The 21,048-nt window shown below is 38.5% G+C and overlaps 1 long non-coding RNA gene across 1 annotated transcript; it reads left to right on the top strand.

The window, feature by feature from the left end:
* Positions 1-2,393: 2,393 nt before the first annotated feature.
* On the top strand, positions 2,394-11,311 carry LOC137197633 (uncharacterized). Its single transcript, XR_010931491.1, has 3 exons — positions 2,394-2,734; positions 4,023-4,159; positions 10,678-11,311. It is a non-coding gene; the product is annotated as an uncharacterized lncRNA (long non-coding RNA).
* The last annotated feature ends 9,737 nt before the right edge of the window (positions 11,312-21,048 follow it).

Here is a 21,048-nt window from a genome sequence, read left to right as displayed (position 1 = left end):
ATTATATTATAGAACAAGTGCTTTTACTTTGAGTACATTTTGCTGTTAACACTTTTGTATTTTTAAGTAGGATTTTTCATGCAGGACTTTAACTTGTAATTAAGTATTTTTATTTTGCTGTATAGGCACTTTTACTTAAGTAAAGTGGTGGAATACTTCTTCCACCACTGGTTATTAATCATGAACCTTAAGGCTACTGAACCATACTGTATCAACTACAGCACCAGCTCGTCTGCTACTCACAAGCATTGAGCGCCAATTATTTTGTGCAGAAATTGCACTATTAGGGAAGTTTTCTTAGTTTTTTCATTGTCTTGTGAAATGGAAAACAGCTGAAGTCAGTGAAGTGTGTGTGGGGTGGTACCGCACTCTTTCAGGCAGCTGGTGCTCATAAATAATATGGCACAAATGATTTAAAACACTCAATGTATATTCTAATCTGTGTGGATAAAGTAAAAAAAAAAAGTGATGTCTCTACAGCAATAATAATAATATTCAGCTCACCATATGGCAGTCTGTTTCAACTGGACACTTAATATGATGTGTGATGACCTGTAGCCAGCCAGCTATTAAGACATGGTGAGCATTAGGCACGCACACATCGCACAACCACAACATAAACACATCTACATTCACATCACAGACTGTATATACTATTATATTATATACAGTCAGTGATTCACATGCATACACAGATCTGCAAACACACATCACCTCGAACAGAAGACTTTGCTGTTAGGACTGCAGAAGCCGAATAGAAATTCTAATCACGACGATGCATGAATATATCAGCCACTCTAAGGTTGAAATCACTCCCCCCACCACCTTTCTAACTGACTTCACCATTTCTTCCTCTCTGCATTCTTCTCTCTCCATGTACTAAGTCATAACACACTGTCCACATGTACCACATGTAGTGGAACATTGGTTATGCTCGGAAATGCTGCTTGGATGCTACATTTGCTGGAATAGTTTTAAGACTCTGTCTGGCAGAACCACTGTTCATAGCGGCCTCATTGAATCGCAGCAGATTGCATTGAGGACTTAATAATGACAGTTCTGAATCACTCCCCAAATAATCTGTCTCAATTCATACACCCTTGAGATGAAGCTGCAGCTTGGTTATACTGGAAAAGAAGCTGTCAGATCTGTCAGGAGCAATAGTGGAAGTGCTTACTCATCACTGGGTCTCCACTGTGCTCTTGAACACCCACTGCTGATCTTTCTACAGACTGGACATACACAGCTTATTGAATGTTTTTTTCTGTGCAGAATGCCCATTGAAAAATATTTATAGTGTACAGTAGCTTAGCATGTCTTATTGCATGTGCTATGTTTGTCTTGTCTGCCAGATGCACAGTGGAAAGACAGCTTTCTGTAAATACACATCTGGGAATAACAAACACACGATAGAAAATCAGTCATTCTTAAGCTTCACCTCTCTTGCACATTCACACTTTTCTTCCAGCTGCTGTGACTCAGCAGAATCCTCACCAATGTTATTTTTGGGGGGCAAAGACCAAGGATTTTGATGTAAGGCACAATTCTGGTAAAAAGAGATCTAAAATCAAAAGGGAATATTGCTGGCAGTGGACATTCAAGGTACAGGCTGTAGGCTGAGCTAAAGATCTATCTTTAATTGGATGGAGGTAATTATAGCTGTGTGACACAGGTCACAGGCAAATTGGTTATTCTGGCATGAGGAGCAGGAGGTTTCCAATTATGTAAGCATAAAAGCAGTGTTTTTTTTCTCTGCCATTGCCTCTTTCTTCTGCCCCTACATACAGAGGTTGGTGTACTGTATATACAATTAAACATTATATACACATGACATTAGACATTCGTGCATCACAGAATATAGATCAAATAAGAGGAGGAATACAGTAAACACTGTTCAGAGGTATAAGGTTTCTCTGAATGGTGAGAAATCAATTTGGAAAAGCACTAACATCTTAGATCAGAGTCATGCTAAAAAGTGCTTCGGGTAAGCTTTGGTGTAACAGATGTAAACCTGGGAGATGTGAGCCTTAGCCTGCATACCAATGTTACCTGAGTGTTGCAGAGAGACAGTGTGAGTTGTTGAGAGCTAGCAGCAACAATGGCTTGTCTACAGAGAGTTCTGTGTTCAAACAGCAGGCAAATTGTGGGTTGTAAAATTATAGCGTCTCTGATGTCAATCCAATTTAAGTGTCACTCTTTAGACTCAAGGTGAGAGTTTGTAACATGTGGAAGACATAAATATATAGTTTAGTGGACAACCTTCCCAAAAACAAGCCGATGACACTGATTTGTTGTTCATTCCCAAACCCATGAATAAAAAATGTATGTTTCTCCGCTGAAAAACCAAATTAGCAAGATATTTTTTAACCAATGTATACCTGACGCTTCAGGGCATTTTTTTGTAAAAGACTGTGGTCGTTGTCAAAAAAAAAAAAAGTTTCTAATCTGTGAAGATGATCATTATGCATCCAGTTAGTTTCCAGCCAATTGGTTCCACTCTCTTTTAGAAAAATACTGCTTTTTTTGAAGGGAACCCTGGTTGCTTAGAAACAATGACAATGATCGCACACAGATATTTTAAATATACAATTCCAAGCAAACAAAAAAACAAAAGAACTTTAAATTATTAATAGTATGCACTTGCTTAACCAAGGGAATTGGATAACATGCTAATGAAGAGTAGTGAGTGAAACGTTGTTTGAGGAAAGAGAGATGATGTTCAGCTGCCAAAAAGGTAACGTCTCGGCTCAGCTAGTGGCTTGTATCTGTGTCAGGTGCAGCATAGCAATTGTCAGTGTTTCCTGTTAATAACCCCCTTTAACCATGCTTCTTTGCAATGTAGATAACTGTAAGTGATACTCAGTTAGTAGATTGTTTAACACTAGTATTACATCCAGGGTTTGGATGACTTCTCATAAAGATAAGGTGAGAGGAGCATAGACTAATTTTGATTCACATCATTTATCATCAAAGATGAAGCTTAATACCAATGGCTGGATTAATGCAAATATCATAAATGAAAACATGACAGGCTGTCATTATTGGTCTTTACCATGCATGTAAACACATTGGCCTCTATTTGGATAATTTCCACAAATGCTCTACCAAATAACATTGTGTTTGAGTTCAGTTTGGACTAGTCCTGTGGTCAGTTACATTCAGGAAACTTCATTTGAGCATCAGTATCATTTGAAATTGTCACCCCTAAAAAAAACTAATCTTCAAACAATAAAACTAGCTCTGCAACTGTCAAATTTAGACCGTCATCATGGTCAGCTTTGAGGGTTCTTTGTTCAAACCTAAAACGACCTATAGTATATTTATAGTTTTTTCATCAGTGACCTGTTGCAGTTATTTGAGTAATGAGGGAAGATTTCAGGGTGGAAGACTGTTTTCCAACCAACAGTCAATGTTGGTTGTAAACACAGGTATTAGTTTTAGTTGCCTAAACCTTAAGTATAGTGGTTGCAGATTTAAAAGCAACATTTATATGGGCCATTTTGGAGGTAATTGACAAAATATCTGTTTTGTAATATAGATATGTGGACGATGAAAAACAACAGGATCAGTCATACATTTATGTTCAACAGAAGCCCTCTAGTGATGGAGGAAATCAGGTGATGTTATAGGACGTCAGAGTGGATGAATGGGTCAACAAAATATTGGACTTTAACATTGGAGATCATTTTCCGTTTTCAACCACAAGGCAACATTGTTTTTTACAATCATGACCACAATTGTTTCATTATAAGCTATTATTGTAACCATGATTAAGGTCCCATAACCTTAAGGAAGTAGTCATTTTAACCCAAACCAGACCATGATCTGTCCCTCAACCTAAACAAACCTTAACCATAGAGTTAAAATGTATTTATTTCAATGTTTTTTTTTCTTTTACCACTGCTAAGGCTTATTTTCAGCTCACATCTTCTAAAAAAGGTAGCTTTTTAAACATCAAACTGAATTATAAATTCTTTAGACTATAAAAAACAATAAAGGTTATGTGTGTTTTATCTTCACAGTGGGATGCGGGAGACAAATTTTCAACAGAAAACTTTGTTGAGGGTGGCGGTGATAAGAATCTCAGCGGGAGCCATGGGAAATGGGATGGCGCTTTTGGAGAAGCTGGCGGTAACAGTCCAAAATCCTGCAGGAGCAGGTGGGTGTGTGATTAAACATAAACCATTCAATAAGCAGACACACACACGCATCCTTCCCCACTACTCTGATCGGCTGTCAACGAACATTGTGCTTTTTGGAGAGATCTCTTCATTTATTCAGCAGATGTGGGGACTGGAGCTGCTGGAAGTCCCTCGTTGCTGCATTCACACGTGACCCATTAGGCCAGCCAAGAAATACTGCAGCTGCTCTAATTGCCTCTCGCTGTGCTTTCCTGTTTGTAGACTTCTATCTACCTGCACTCAGTCATGTTCAAGTAAATACTGCCAGAATGTGTTGCATGGGAAGAATGATAATGGATGCCATTACAGGATTATCTAAAAGTAATAATCATTCTGTAGCTGCAGCACGGATGCCCATCCGCTCATCTCATTTTTAGGCTTTTACTTTTAAGTCTATAGTCTGTTCATCCCATTGGGCTAGATTCACAGAAAAAAAGCCTTTACCATATATTAATTACAGACTGTAGTGTGTAACAGGAAACGACAGCCCTGTACGGTGGTGTCATGTCATATATCATCCCACCAGTTGTAATGCATTGTACCGTACAACAAATACACACATTCAGCTGATAATGAGCAGTGGCCCTCTATATTTGCAGCATGTTCGATGTCTGAATTAGACATAGGTTGCATTCTGTAAGTGTCCAGAATAGTGCTGGCATAAAATGAACGAACGAATCCAAAGTGGATTCCATACGTATCAGGTCTGTTCTGGTACATACTGCCTCCAGGAAGTAAAATCAAACAGAACACCAGCACTCACAGATCAATAGTCTTCTTATTTGTTGTAGGCAAAAACAAATGCATATGTGTACGCTGATGATGGCTTCTAGCCAAAATGTGTTTGTTTTTGCCTACAATAAAAAAGAGGACTATTGATCTGTGAGTGCCGATGTTCTTTTTATTTTGATTCTTACCATAAACGTGCACTCGATGCAGTGTTCAAGATTTGGAGCTGTGCACGCTGCTACTTTCATTATATCTGCCTCCAGGAAGTAGCCATATACTCGTGCTTGAAAGTTCAACACTAATAAAAACCCTTGCTTTCTCCTGCATGCGTTGTTTTATATGTCACCAGACTAGCTGCCAGCGATAAAGGACAGAAATACAAACTGAAGATACAAATATGAGTCGGTATTTTTCTTTATTTACTGTAAAAATCATACACATTTAGCATCAACACAACTGTCATAGTAAGTAATTAAAAAAAACAAATTGATTTAATAAATTGTCATCTTTATTTAGCATACAGTCTAATATTTTAGGAGGATAATGGAGCAAAAAATGTATTTACTACTACTTGATACACACACATTTGGTTAGAGTGTCCTGCATTATAGTAGCCTGAGAGGTGCCCAAAACCCAGTCCTGGAAAACTTGAAATACTTGATACATTTAGAAGTCCAGACTCAAGTATACTGAAACAACTCAAACACTCGAACTTCCCAGTAGATTTGTCAGATAGCCCACTTTGTAAAAAATGGTGCTCATATCTGTGCCAAAAAAATCTTGACTACAACATACCAAATATAAATGCAGGGGCTATTTCAGCTGTCAATTGGCTCTCTAGTTGGAAACAAAGAGTATCTCTTTTCAGTTACACTTCCACTTGCTCCCCTCATGGCTGCATTGATGTAAATGAAACGCAGCCTTTTCATTTTGTCTGTGTTGAGTAATAGCCCACTGAGCGTGCCCTCCTAATTGTTCCTGTCAGGCTTGTAAATCACGGAAGTTTCCCCTCCTCTCCATCACACACAGCCTTTTCTTGCATAATCCTATTAGGCACAACACTATCCAATAGAGGGGAGAAATATTGCTTACAGGGCTTTTTTTTTGTGTAAAAATCCCTCAGTGGTAGTTATGCTAAAAACATTTCGACCAATTTGCAGAGTTGGAATGTTATTATTAATACATGCACATGCAACGTTTGGTTAAAAATAAGACTTGTTTAACATAAAGTATACAATTTTAAACATCCTCCATATTCAATTTATAGTGCAAGAACATAAACCTTTAATCTTTCACCAGTGCGATGGTGATATAAATTGTTCTTTGTTGGCCTTTGTCCTTGCATTGGCAACAAAAACAGCACTGTAGAGAAGCACAATTTGCTTTTAATAAGTTTTAATAAATCAGAAATTTCATCACACCCTTACCCGTGATGAACTTTGAAAAGAAAAATAAAAGAACTGCAGATGATAGGGAGATCCAATAATCACTAAAATTAAATATCTCTTTTACAGTGTGCTGCTGTTTCTGCTAGGAGACAGAATAAAGGGCTAAAAGGGTGTGAGTGTGACATCATCCCTGCCCTAAATGACCTCTCTCTGACTATTTGTGTGGAAAGTGCCGCTGCAGTCACCCTCTGTATGTGAGGCTTACTGCGGAATCACTGATGGCGAAGAAGGGGCGGGAATGTCGCAGATCACTGCATGTGATCCAAAACAATAATTAGATGGGATGAGAAGATCTATAAACAGTTAAACTATAGAGGCTGGCACCTATAGATGGGGTTTTATCATGTCACGACCCACCACTGGCTCCAGATGTTTGCTATTCCCTTGACCTATATCAAGTTAAGTTGATCCAATCCTGTCCTGATCAGCAGCCAGGAAATTAAGTTAGGCTGTGGGTGCCCCAGACAGCTTGTGGCAGGTCAGTTTTTTTCTCCTGTTAAGAGCTCCGAACACTTAAGCTATTGACCTTTTTTTGTTTGGACAACCAGAATGGATTACCCTATCTGCCAGTCTTCATTACAGCTCCTGTTTTCTAATGCGTTTTTCTTTTAAGTTGTGGCAAGATTTAGCCTACTTTTTATTGTTATATGTGCAATGGAAGGACAGACAGACTTAAAATTCCCCTCAAGCCATCTCCTGGAGACAGGCATGTGCATGGACAGCCAAAGAGAGCCAAATGACTCCATTTCGAGTCCATTTGAGCCAATTGTGGAGAAAGCTATTGGATGCCTGTGCTGATGTACTAGCAGTGGGTTGGTATTTTAGCTGCTGGGCTAAAACGCATCACTAACTGCAAAGTTACAGAGAAACGAACACCAACCAAGACTTATTCCCTACTGCAGTGTGTTAATGGTACATTTATATAGTATTCAAGGATATACTGTATATTCTCTTTTTTCCTATTATTTTCATACACTATCTAAACTAAATTCAGGAGGAACTGCATATACATTTGACATGGATTATCACTAATATTATTTCTCACAGACACAAAGGCCCTGAGTAACAATTATTCTTAGAAGACTGAGCAAAGACAAATTTCTCTGAAATGAAAATCATAAATGCTACTTAATTAGCTATTTATGTGAAAAGCTAATTACTGAGCCACATTCTTAAAGGTGAGACAGTTTTATTTTATATCGTGATTGCATGTTATATAACGAGATGATGAAAGGTGCTTAACTCATACTGTGCTACTTAATGATGTGAGAGATATTCCATATTATAATAACGTGTTTGATCCTGTGGCACAGTGGTTCTCAAAGTGGGGTCTGGTGACCCCCAGCGGTCCTTGAGGGGGTTCCAGGGTGTCCCCAGCAAAAAGGAGAATAATTTATTTTCACTATAATTCCATCCATAAGTAACACAATGACAGAATATATGACTATTTTGGTCATGGGTTTCATAGACCTTCTCTAATAAAACATCTAAAAGTCAAAAATGTTAACAGATGGGGGACCCTGGGACAAAATCTAATAAAATGGGGGTCTGTGGTCTAATTTGAGTCAGTTTAGGGGTCCTTGATGTGAAAAAGTTTGTGAACCACTGCTGTAGCACATGTGCGCTGCAATACAGTAAAGTATGATGAATGTTTTCCTTAGTTTCCATTACTCAGAAGCAAAAGAATCAATCAATACATTCACTTATTATATGTAATTCCACCATTTTATTCTGATACAACTGATATGTTGTGTGAAATTGGTTTTGACCTTTCAAGATAGCACCAAATGTTTGTCAGGTTGTCATATGAAAAATTGAATCCATTGAAACACAAAAAGGTTGGTGATCTCCCTCATAATATGCCCTCCACACAAACACAGGGAAGGTTGTACCGCCAAGCTGAGTGTATTAAACTCTAAAACTAGTCTACTGCACATTTCTGTGAGTGCTTTTTTCCCGATAGACATTAATCATGCATCTTAGACTTTGATATTGTAGAGTGGCACAACCATTTCTTTTAGGGCATCCCATTTGCTATTCCATTATCATATACATTAAGACAGGGATAAATTAATCTTTTATGTAAGGTGAACTCTATTACAGAGTCACGTCATCATCATCTCTTTAAAGTTTCTTTCAGATGAGCAATAAGATAAGGTATTGGAGGCATGCAAGCTCCTTTGTGTGAGTCTTGGATGTTTAACAAAATTATGATTATTCTTTGATAACAGCAGCTCTTTTCACTTTGCTTTATCAATTCTGGGTAGTTTGCTGGCCAGTGAGTTGCTCCTGTGAATCTGTTCATTTGGATTGAAATGGATTGTTTTCCTTTGATGTTATACTTTTTCTGTGGTGTTATACTTTCTCTATGTATGACACCAGATGGTGATATAATAGGATGAATGCAGCCACTCAAATGTGTTTCTTGGCATCAAAATGCTAATGCAGAATTGATGATTGCCATATTGTTTTTGTCTGTACCCAAGGGCACTTGCAAGGACAATGAATCTATAGGAACTTCAGCAAAATGCCTGCATGTGGACAATGATGGATGTATGTGCAAAACAGGACTTCTTGAATATTAATTGATAGCAACTGCTATCTGAAGACTTTCTCCTGCACAAGGATACATTGGAGAAAAACAAGAGTAAGGCTATACATGCAAACAGTGAAAAAAAGTCATTTATTCACCAATGAAACAATGCTTATGAATACTAAATGACACCCCATTGTTTTGTGAGAGAGCACTCACGCAGTACCAGACACATCATGCTATACTCATACAACAATAAAACTCTAATAAATAGCTCAATAAGGATTTTTGTGTGACTTAATTTGCCTTTCCCTGATGATGTTGGCTTCTAATCTACAACTTTAGAGCTTAAATTAAACAGTGTTTCAAAAAAGCTCTCTTGGTCTGATTTTCAATTATTCTCTAACGAAGTGAACTGTGTGGATAGCACAGGGTTAATTGTGTTTGTAAAATTGTTCAGTGCATTGTTGAAGCGACTAATGAAATCCAAGTCTATTATACTTTTCTCCATTCTTTTTTAAATTCCCTTTTTAAACTGTTCTGATCTAAAGTATGCACTGTGTTGGGTAGTTGGGTTAACATGATTAGCCATATAACTTTTTTTTTATGATCAAATGTTTATTGTAATTCAACAAACAACACACAACATACAAAACAAATGATCATATGGGTGCTGGAAATCTTTGAAAACACTTGAATTTTAATGTGGTTTTTTCAAGGTTTGAAAAGTGTTTGGATTTTGAATAAAGTTCTTGAAACTGCTTGAAATTGTAATTGCATTACTTCCATTATAAATCGCTATCTGACTGTATATTGTATTGTAGTTTGCTTTTTAGATAAAGAAATAAAATAAGTCGGCGAGAGAGCCTAATTGCTTTTGCCTTTTGCACAAAATGAAGGAAACTCCGCTTGAGCCTCGCTTGCCACTCTGTGCATGTGTGATCTGTCAGTCTTCTTTGATGTATGCCTTCTGGTGGAACTGACGCTAACAGATGATAACATGCCAGGAGGTTGCCGTCTCAATAAGCATTGGCTTGAAAATGAATACAAATCATGGTTGAAACAAGGACCAAATCCTCAAGCAACCCTCTGTAAAGTCTGCATAAAGGACTTGCGACTTTCCACCATGGGAGAGTCTGTGCTTTTTTAAGCCCTGTAAAAGGTCAGCAGTAGTAGGGGATTTTTGATCAGGCTAACATTACTTTAAAGTTGGTTATAAGTTTGTTTATCTGGTGTTTTTGCAGGCTAATGATATAACTGAGTTGGCTTACGCTTTACAGACAGTTTGGAAATGTAAACTACAGACTCAGTTTCATTTCCCCCCTTGTTGTCCTGTCATCATCTCTTACTATGGACCATATGAAATGTCAACGCTATCACTCACTGACCTTGTGGTGGATGTTTTGGTTTCACCAGTGTGTGGGTCATAGCCAGCAGAATGTATAACATTTTAAGGTGTAGCCTACTAGATTTTTTTAGTGTTTCAGGTTAGTCTACTACTCACATTCTGGTGTAGACCATCATTAGGCTCAGAAATTCATGGGCAATATTATTAAATATAATTTCAAAATATAAATGAAAATGAAATACAAATTCATCTTAATATTATTGACTCATAATGATTCATTTAGATAAATTATCAATATCAATAAACAATATGCAGTAGGCCATTATTAAAATCAGTCTTAAGAAATTAAGTGCAATCAGTGGGGGTAAACTGATAAACACTGTTTTTGATAACTTTATCCACCTTTTTTTTTTCTTTTTTTGTTTGTTTGTTATTTAGGAAAGAAGCATCAAGATCTGATCCTAAATCCAGGTCCTGCATTGGGGGATTTTTTCCCAGCAGATGAGCAATGCATGAAGCAGCATAGCTACATCCAGGTCAACTACCAGCAGTGTAGTGAAAGCCAGTACAGTGGAAGCAGCCAGTCAAGTAGCGACAGGAATTGGCCCTCTACATCCCCAGTTTCAGCCAATCCACACCAGTCAACCAACAACACCATAAGCACCATAAAACAATTTGTTAGCTCTAATCCAACACTTAAAGCAGAAATATGCTGGGCAACAAAAGTTGTAACCAGCCACTATTCCTACAAATGATGTGAGAACATAGTTCACAGTTTATTTCCACATTTGGGATAGCTCCTCATTTCTCTTCCCTAATGAAGACCAAAGCCTAGAAAGAGTCTGGATATGAACTTGAGTTTGATGAAAGTCTCAATCAGGAAATAAAGAAATGCCAGCTTGACATGCACATCAGATTTTAGAATGGCAATGAAGTAAACTCAAGGTATCGGACATCTTTTTTCATCGGTTATAATACTGCAAAACAAATGTATGAGAAGGTTGAGACAGTGTGTTCGCATATTGACTTCCAAAACTTGATTCAGCTGTTTATGATTGGCCCAAATGTGAATTGGAAGCTCCTCTTCCTGTACCAGCAAAACATAGAAGAACAAACAAACAAGAAAATGCTAAATGTCGGAAGTTGTAGTTTGCATATTCTACACAATTCCTTCAGAGCAGAGTGTGCAACCACAGACTGGGAACTGGGAAATGCTCTGTCAAGCCTTAAAAGGTTATCCAAGGATGTTCCAGCCCCTAGGGAGGACGATCCAGTAGTCACTGGTTACTCTTCCTTCCCTCTTGACTTCTGTAGTCATAGATGGCTGATAAATGTGGAGGTAGCTGAGTGTGCCCTACAGATTTTGCCTTCTCTGAAAATGTACATCACTGCTGCTAAAATGAAAACTGTAACATAATCATCTACTAAGTCTTTCCAGGCTGCTCGGATGATTGTTCAAGATGACCTCTTCCTAGCAAAGCTCAACTTCTTTCTAATGGTGGCTAGGGAAATCACACCATTTTTGAGGTCATACCAGACCAACAAACCCATGCTGCTGTTTATGAGTGGGGATCTCACCAATATGCTGAGCAGTCTAATGAAGAAGTTTATCAAGCCCAGTATCATGAAAAATGCAACTACCACAGTAGAGCTTCTCCAAGTTGACTATGCTGACTTAGTCAACAAAATGGATGTCACCAAACTGGGAATGGGATTTGTCACAGAGAGAGCCCTGGAGGCCCACATGAAGAAGAACTCAAGTGCTGAGAGGCTGAGGCTGAAATTCAGGCAGAACTGCAAGTTGAAGATGCTGAAGATGGTTTCCATGCTTTTTGAAAAGCTTGACTCAATATCTTCTTGTGAGAAGCCTGTCTGTTCTGGATCCAAGGGTGCTCCTCAAGATCAAAGAGGTAAGGACCCAAAAACTCACCACTGTTCTGAAAACTGAGCTTTACCTCAAAGTCAAATGGCCTTCAAAGAGCTGTGAAAGAAAAGTAAAGAAGTCTGGAGACTGTAGAGAAATAGCTAACTGACAAACTCAAGGACTGAAAGACACTCCCTAATTGTCCCTATCCTATTTGGCCTAACCTTGGATAGGCCAAATATATTTTTTGCACTATTTTGTGTTGTTTAATGCAGTTTTTTCAACTCAAGGAGATAAAGGGCACTCACATGTCAACTCAAATTACTGGTATTGTTTTGATTTTCAAGAGCATTCATTGATTGTCCAGTGTGTTATTCATGCTGAGTGTTGGAAGGCTGATCAATGTGTAATTTACCACAGTTGCAAGGTGCTGGAAAAGCTTGACAATGCACCTTTAAGATGTTTGAAAAGTGCTTGAATTTGACTTTGGAAAAGGTGTACGAACCCTGACACGCACACAAACACAAAAAGGTGACTTCTGCTTTGGCTTCATTCTTTAACTTGAAATGAAGAGCACAGATGAATATAGCTCATGTGGGAAGCCAAGATTAGCGACCGTTGCACATTTTTGTTTTCACCGATATTAAATCACCCTCAGAGATCAAACTTGTTTTTTTGTCACAGCTTTATCAGGTAACTGATTGCAGCTGCAATTTTAGCCTATCTCATACTTGGAGTAAAAAAAAAAAAAAATCATAATCTCATTTTACTTACAGGCCCTATACCCCCATGGTGCCCTCTCACAGGTGTTTTCACTTGTACTTGATTAGACCTCTTCTCTGGGCTGTGTGGGTGTGAGTACACCGTGCTTAATTGACATCTTCCTCACTCTTGTTGCACCTGTTAAAGTGGGATTGCTCTAATTGGTATGTTGAGTTTTGTAACCTTTCTTTCAACAAAGGCATTTTGACATGTCACAGTAGAGAAAGCACAGATATAAATAATATAATTAATGACGGCTGAATTCCATTTAGCCGCTTCATTTTCAGGGTCCTGGTATTGTGCATGGCAGCTCACTGTCACACTGTCACGGCTTAATGGGACACTTGAATAGAACAGAGCCATTTTTAAATGGTATTAGTAACACCTGTGCTTTTAGTCAAAATGTCTGCTGTGAAAAAGGTCTGATCCAGCAAATCGCTGCCCATGTTCACCCTGGGCAGAGGTCTAATCAGCCAGAATAACTGAAAACACCTGTGTGGGTTGGAATGGCCTATTAAGCCTGACTGTGGTGCCTGGTGCCTGTGTTTTATCAAACCTGATAAATGCAATGTTTTCTCTCATAGGATCACAGGGAATCTGCACAAAATAGGGCAGTTCACCATAGACAAGTAATGTAATCGTTAGTTTAGAATTTGAACTAAAATCTTGAAGCTGGCTTTTCATTATGTGGCAAGAGCGGGGAGGTGTTTTTAATAGTGTCAACTACACCACCTTGGGGAATTTCACCCCAAGGAAATTCTTTAGTCTAACCACTTTGGGCCCCCACCAAAATAAGAAAAGGTCACTCAAGCCTGAAAACACTCAACTAAGACGTGATTCCCAAAAATACTAATATTAAATTGTATAATAATGTGTGTATGTGTGTGTATATATACACAATAACAAATAAACAATAGAAGTAACAGCCCATATGCAGTAGGGATAAAACAGCTGACGTAGTGATGTAAAGACAGAACAGCAGTTGCTCTGGGAGTGAGGGCTGGGGGTTTGGAAAGGGCCACATACATACAAACAAAGCTGCATTAAGCAGGAGCTCGAAGCAGAGCAACTTTACTCTGGGTCTGCAGCCAGAAGACGAGCAATTGCTGGGAGGCCACAAAGAAACATGCCTGTAACACCAAACTGTGCACACACCTGCCAACAAGGAAATCAGGCTCCAGAAAGAGGCAGAAACGTTCATCTGAGGAGCGGTCACCTGCCTAGGTATAGTGCTGAACGGCGCCGCCCAGTAATTAGGGCACAAATGAATCATTGAATCTAGCCTGGCGACAATTTAGTGGGCCAGAAAGAACGGAGAAAAACCTAATCTGTCACAATTATATATGACTGGAATAATGGCAAATCTGTAGATCTATCCTGTATTTTGAGCTGGTTAATGACATAAATCTGCTCTTTTTTATGATTGTAATCTGCCAAAAGTCATACTTAAATCTGTCTTTCACAGTTGGGCAGTTTATTAAAAGTCTGAGGTTGTTCAAGGATTTACTTTGTAATCCTGAGAGTGAGAAATATGAGAGTACCACAGGGCTGTGGTTTTACACTGGCTGAGGGTGAAAACTGAAGGGTGGCTCAGCCAGGCAGCAGGCACAGCTGCAGGTTATTGATTAGCAGCCTGATAAATAGTAGTCTGATAAATAGACTCTTGGTTTCTTTCTTTTGGCCTGGTCTGCAGACACGCACACACAGCTACTGGTGAGAAGAAGAAAATGAAGCTGAGCTTTGCATTTCACGTTGTTTACTTTGTGATTTAATGAAGGACTTGTATGTTTGTGTGTGTCTGTGTGTGTGCTATCGAGTCCCTATAGATAACTTTACCTGTTCTGAGTGCAGAGCTTCATGCTTGGCCTATTACATGTTAAATGTTTATAAGCAACACATGCAAACAACCCAAAAAAGCAATGCAAATGTTTTTTTAATTTAGGATCAAACAAAAATATTAGTCAACCACTGAAAACAACAAAATGATTTTCTGTCTGAACAAATGACTCCTAACCCTAGGTCACACCAGTGACCACCAGTGAAAAAAGATATAGTTAAAATGGGAGACTGTTCTTCATTTGGCAGTCTTGACCATTTCAAAGATGCATTTGTTATCTTTCTTTTTTAAGCTGTTTTTGCAGCAAATGAGACTCTATTTCTAACAGCACAGATTCCAATACAGCTTTTGAAAATAGCACTCCAGCAGCACAATGACTTTGCTGCTTCTTCTTGCAGGTTAGTGGCTTATAACATCAGACTTAGTCTGGCAAAGCTGATGTTACAATCTCAAAAAAGCACACAATATCTAATATGACATTAAATTGGTAAAACTGGATAAAGGTGAAAGCATCTGTACTTCATTACTGGTGGCGATGTTCTTTTCATTTCTTAGCTTTTAATACAATATGCAGTGGTGAGCTTAGATGCAGAATAATTGTGATTGCCCTAATAATAAACACTATATTGGTGTGTTTTCTAGTTTCAAACAATGGATTTTGATGTTAGGCTTTACCAGAACTATCCACCAGTTAGCTTATATAAGACAATAAGTCTTGGTAGTATCCTGGACCACTGATATGTCAAACCTATAACTTGTGTTAACAAATGGGAAGACTGAAGGAAAAGCAACTACTTGTTAAGTCTGTGAAGCACTGACACATTTCCTGGGACATGCAGGTTGTAGCAACATGGTGTGTATGTATGGTCTCATGAAAACTTGACACTTAATAAGAAAACTTCAAAATTGTGGCAGCTGAGGTGTTTCACTTCAGAAAAGTACCAATGTTTTACGCACTCTCCTGGCATAACAATAGGGAATCAGATTTGTCCCTTTTATCTTTGCAGTTCAAGGCTGGGTTTTTTGTCAAATGCAGACAGGCAGTAAATTGAATACTCATAGTACTGGGAACAAAGGGAGAAAGAAGACAATGGGATGTGGAAGTATGAACATCGTGCTAAAGTTTATTTTTATTCTTTCACTGTTTGTGAAGTGCATTGATATCACTGTCACTAATGCAGCAGGTGTATTTCAAAATACTGGGACACATTTCATAGAAAGAAGCTTCTGTGTTCTAGTAGGATGGTTGGACAGGTACCAGTTCAATGTCTAATTTTGTAAGATGGTCTTGCTGGAACATTTTTTTTTCTTTTGGTTGGTTGGTTACATTTCATCAGGCTCTCTTCTTTTTAGTCTTTAACTGGAAATAATCAAGCAAGAAAATGACAAACATTTAGCAAAGATGATGCATTCCAAAATTATGCTGTGGTTGCAGAAGGAGCAAAAAAACATCAACATCATTAAATGTAGCATATCACAAATTCTGATGGGTTCTTGTACTGAAAACTGAGCTTTTACACTTTTAGTTTTGCTTAGTGGCATTGTATAGAAATTTCAGATATTTGGATGTTTAAAATGACACTCCTCAAAGATGGTTGAGAGGTCTTGGCATTTTTAAAAAATCTTAATTAATGCTTTTTTTGAATTCTTGTCTGAGGAGTCCTCTGTATGGCCTTTTTCATGGTGCTCAGGGGGGAAAAAAGGCAGCAAATGTGGACAACTGAAATTGGTGCTGGTCTAGATTTAAAGATTGTGTTTACTGTTGCACGTCACTGCGATTTGGTATCTCTTAAAACGTGAGCGCTTTTGCAACTACAGACATTTTATTTTTCACAGACTGGATAAGAGAAGAAGGCAAGTGTCTTATGATTTTATGGTGAAGGTCTTTTCAGCTGCTGAATCGTTCACACTACACCACTTGGCAATTTCACACTACACAACTCTTTGGTTGTGATAATCTGTGTTTTGAAATGTCCAACAGAATATTTTTCCCCCTCCACCAGCTTTGCTTCCAAATCCTGCTCCACTGGTAGCTTGTTTAAAGAGAAGTTTTGACTATGCATTGCAAAACAGATGTGTACTGCATATATGTACTGTCACAGTTGAAGCTACGCAACCTCAGTTTCACTAGTTCATGTTGAGGTCATCTTTGTTTGTGTTTCCTTGATCCACTAGATCCATGACATGGAAAACAAATCTGAACCCACTCTTTACTGGCCAGAGTTTGTGTGTGTGTGTGTGTGTGTGTGTTTTGTTTTGTTTTTGTTCTTGAATTCTCAGCACTCATATTTATCTTCTTCTGCTACTGCTGCTTCAAAGTTTAACCAACTGATGATCCATTTCTAAATATTTTAGTAGTATGATTTTTGTTTTCCAAGAATGCAGTGCTCCATTCTTTTGTGACTATTTTTACTGTTGCTGTTGCAGCTTTGGATATCCAGTCAAAGAGATCATTTGCACAGCAGTCTGATCCCTCTCCTAAGCCAGGCACACTCTCTCTGAGTCCAACAAAAGCAGAGCTTACAAGAAAGCAACACTGCAGCTCCTCTTCTTGGCTGCACGGCGCCTCACCACAGTACATGCACACACACATACACCCACACACAGACACTACACACGGTATCCAAGTGGTTAATCATCAAGAAGAGAATTTGTGTTTCTTCCTTTGCCCTTTTTAATGTGACAGTGTATAAAAACCCAATGGAGCGACATGGTTCCAATAGTGATAAATCGCAAAGCAGGTGTTCCCTGCACAGAGGTGAACATTGTCATACAAGAGTGAACACAATTCCCCAAAACATTCAAGGCATGCTACTTCATAGCAGGGACTAGGTACCTTGTTGACACATTTGGTTTGACTTTTGATGCTTTTTACAGTGAAAATGGGTTCAGTGTGAGAATTCTTGCCAGTTTGACTGACAAAATTTTTTGAGACTTCTTTATGCTGTAAAGCCCAACTGAAATCACATTTAATCATCCCTCCTTGAAGAAAAAATGTCAACATGTTTTTCAACATATTGTTAATAGATTTGTATTCATGTTTGTATAGAATGAAAATGGAAAAATATCACAAAAGCTCCTTTTTGGCTCATCTGGCTTGGGCGGCATGTCGAGGGCTTGTTTGATTGGCATTAGCTGGCAGGCCACCACCATATGGAACGGAGACAGAGTAACCAAACTGAAATAGCTACAAGTCATGGGCAGACAGCGTGTTGCTAATGTGGATTTTGAAGATCAATGACCAAACTAGCATCTAATGGGTTCAAAGCGACATCTTAAGGTATGTTTACATGTGGTTTAAAGTGCTGCAGCAGAGAAGCTAATTGGCTATGTAGCCTGCTAACTGATATCAGTGGTGCACTTTTCTCCTGTGAATGTTTGTTTGGTGGCTGGTTCAACAAGCTAAGGTGCAAGACAAGACATGCTCATGTTTGTAAGTTGGATAAGATGGGTACTTTAGCTAATGTGGGTTGTTGTTCAGAGTCTGTGACTCTTTTGTTGTGTAGCAGGATGCTATCAGGCTCAGTGTGACCATCTGTTCTAAAAGGAGAGTACAGGACAGATGATTTACAGAGCAGATGTGTTTACTGTAGTAGACAAAAAAGGCAGTTTACTTTCAGTTGGACTTTAATATTGTCAAATGAAACAGAAGTGCTACTGTAGATCTTTTTCTCAGTTCATAGCTACATGTCATGACCATGTTTGCCTTTTCAGTTCCCTGCGACATTTAAACCACTACCCAGTAATTTTCTCAGTACCTGTTTTATGTGAAAGGGGACATAGTCTTCTCACAGAATTACTAGGAACTGACTGACAACTCATTACTTATTTTCTGAGACAAACCATAACTGATATATGCTTTTTCCCCTAACATTCAAATCAGTTCATCACAATGTTGATTGAATGTTGTTCATGGTATAGATCAACTCCTCTCCTTTTGACAAACCAAAGGAAGGATGAGAGGAATTGTAATTAGATGGGATAGGTAATATAGTAAACAATTATAGTGAATCAAAAGCTAAGTAATACATCATAGCATTTGACAAGACTCAGAGATTGTATTACAATTCATAAATCACTCACAGTGACTTCAAGGGCTTCCCCATCAAGAACACATCCGATGAATTATACAATGTATTCCTGTGTAAATATATGAGGGATTCTGAAAGAGTCAGTCAGGCATAGCTGCAGGCGCTGGTCCACACAGAGGAAGCATGTTGCTCCACTATAAAGTGCTACTAATCTGCCAACATCTGTAGCCAAGGAAATGTTATACAAGAGTCTCACCAATATAATTATTAAACATGTTGTTTATCTTTCTCTTTGAAATACAGTATGTTCTTGGTTTATCATGAATGAAGTGGAAGGACTGGGGCCTCCTCACCCCACCAGTATCATCCAATGTTTTCTGATGAAAGCTTCCATACCCTCTTGTTCTAAGCTGAGGTAGGGCTAAGGTTTGAACTGATCACATATGTTCTTACAATTAGCCCAAAGAACAAATGGAAGACAATACACCAGAAAAAAACCTTTATTCTGCTGCCTGGTTTTTAAAGTATTATGTAATTTTGCTTCAGGACGTACATTATTACAATTATTTGATTCACTTGACCGAACTTGACAGGTAAAGAAAAGGCTTTTATATATATATATAGCATCAGTGATTTCTAACAGGGTTGTTTTTACCATGGCCAAGAAAGAAAAGCTGTTGCCATGGTATAATGAAAATTGTGAAAGTGCTAAACTAACAGATTTCTTTTAGCCACTTTTTGGGGGAGGTGAAAACACAAATTCACCTTTTACTGTAAGTTAGTAAATGTGTTAAAGGGGACATATGCTTTTTGTGATTTCCTGTTATTTTTATACTGTTACGATGATGGATGTCTATGTTCAACATGGTCAAAGGTCCAAAACTTGAGGTGAATGCATATAAAAATGCTCCCTTTAAAGTCAAAGCCTAGGCTTCAGCCTGCTCTGAACGTTTCGTTTGCAATGTTACCTCTACCTCTTCCTCGTGATGACATCAGATGGATCCAGTATGCCTAAAAACAGCTGACTGTAGTCTTTGTTGGTAATATTGTTGCTAAGGTTGTTCATGGGTTGTTTGAGTGGTCCACATGCATATTTCAGATTAGATTCGGTCTCAAACATGTGTGAATGTATTTGAGAAGTTTCCATTAGTAGCCTGCTGAGCCACAGGAAGTCTGCTAAGGGGCAGCTTCGAGAAGTGAACCAATCAGAACAGAGTGGGCTAATCGGGGAGGGGGGGGGCCTTAAAGAGACAGGAGTTAAAATGGCCTCTTTCAGACAGAGGCTGAACTGAGGGGCTGCATAAAGGGCCAGTATAAGATTAATAAGAATTTTTTTGAAATCATGCAAAGATATTCCAGTAGAGCCCCTGAATGAAAGATAGACGTGGAAATGTGCATGATATGTCCCCTGTAAAAGCAGTGGCCTATTGAACATCCAGCAGTTTTGGAGCTATATCAACATTCAGTTGGGGTTATGTTTCTGGCCACCTAGTGAATGTATTTAACTCCGTTTTTGGTCTCCACTAACTATTGAGGGAAACATCTGGCGATTTTAGCCACTAAATGCTCCACTGTCCTCACCAGCTAGTCACAAATGTAGTCTGTATGCCAATGGGTGCTGGGTAGGTAGCTTATTCAGTGGCCAGTATTTCTGCTGAAAACAGCTGCCTGCATCTGAAAATGACACTAAGAATAAACCAAAAAAATTGCAGGCTGTCATTGTTTTCTTTGTTTTATCTGTCTTCATCAGGACACACTGTCATGCCTTAATGACACCAGATAATGTCAAATTTACTTGAATAATCCTAGACACACTTTGTATTTGAGCAAAGACAATAGGATTATTGCTATAATAGTGAACAATATGATTAGGTCCTGTGTAAACATGTTCCGAATTAATGAGCTTTACTCCATCATCCATCATACATGTCATTGTCATGAATGCCATTCATCTTCTCTGTACCATTTCCCTTGCTGTCTTACAGTATGCTACATGTTTAAATGAAGGTAAATGCACAAAATTATTCTTGAAATGAGACATTTATTGAAGGTAAAAGAGAAGGCGGTTCAAAACAGGGCAAAGAAAACGGAGAGTGCTCTTTCCCATCCAAAATCTATTACTTTCCATTTAGACTGCTTCCTCTGTCTTCACTCCTCTCAGCAGGTGTCTACCTCCATAGCTATTAAAAAGTGCAGCTCTCATTGCACCTTTTAATCAATCCTGTAGACAATGACAGACTTCAAGCTGGTGGTGCAGGGTCAAAGGGCAGGAACATGGACAGCAGTTATAAAGAAACCATAAAACGTCTATGCCT

The sequence above is a fragment of the Thunnus thynnus genome, chromosome 14 (genome assembly GCF_963924715.1).
Source record: "Thunnus thynnus chromosome 14, fThuThy2.1, whole genome shotgun sequence".
Classification (NCBI taxonomy): Eukaryota; Metazoa; Chordata; class Actinopteri; order Scombriformes; family Scombridae; genus Thunnus; species Thunnus thynnus.
Note: the sequence above shows the minus strand (reverse complement) of the source record. Positions and strands in the feature narration are given on the sequence as shown.